A 603-nucleotide genomic window follows, 5' to 3' on the forward strand; every position below is an offset into this window, starting at 1 on the left:
TATCTACTGGCCTCCATTTATAACATGAATAGATAAGCAATGGCTAAGAAAAAGTGTAAAGGAACTATAAAATAAATCTTTGTAATAATTTAATATAATAATAATTTCCCTAAAAATAACACTAATGAATAAAGCAAATCTGACAATTTCCCCAAATATATTTAGTCCAGAGCATTATTTTAAAGCATTTTAGAGTCAGATGAAACTTAGAAAACTTACAGGAGACCAGAAGTCAGGAAAGCAAAAATGAAGACATTTTCCTGAGAAAATGTATTAATGGAATAACTTATCTGAGCCAAAGTCCTATGAGATGTCCAAACTGTTCTTCTCATCTTTATCAGAATGACTAATGTTTGTTTGGGTTACAAGATAACTATAAAGGTTAAAACCCATATGATGTGACCAACCTCAAACTTGTTCCCATGACTCTCAAGTAGAAAAAAAAAAGAAAAACTGAGTTAATTAAAAATTAAAGGCCGGGCGGGGTGGCTCAAGCCTGTAATCCCAGCACTTTGGGAGGCCGAGGCGGGTGGATCACGAGGTCAAGAGATCGAGACCATCCTGGTCAACACGGTGAAACCCTGTCTCTACTAAAAATACAAA

The sequence above is a fragment of the Cebus imitator genome, unplaced genomic scaffold, assembly GCF_001604975.1.
Source record: "Cebus imitator isolate Cc_AM_T3 unplaced genomic scaffold, Cebus_imitator-1.0 Scaffold11, whole genome shotgun sequence".
NCBI lineage: Eukaryota > Metazoa > Chordata > Mammalia > Primates > Cebidae > Cebus > Cebus imitator.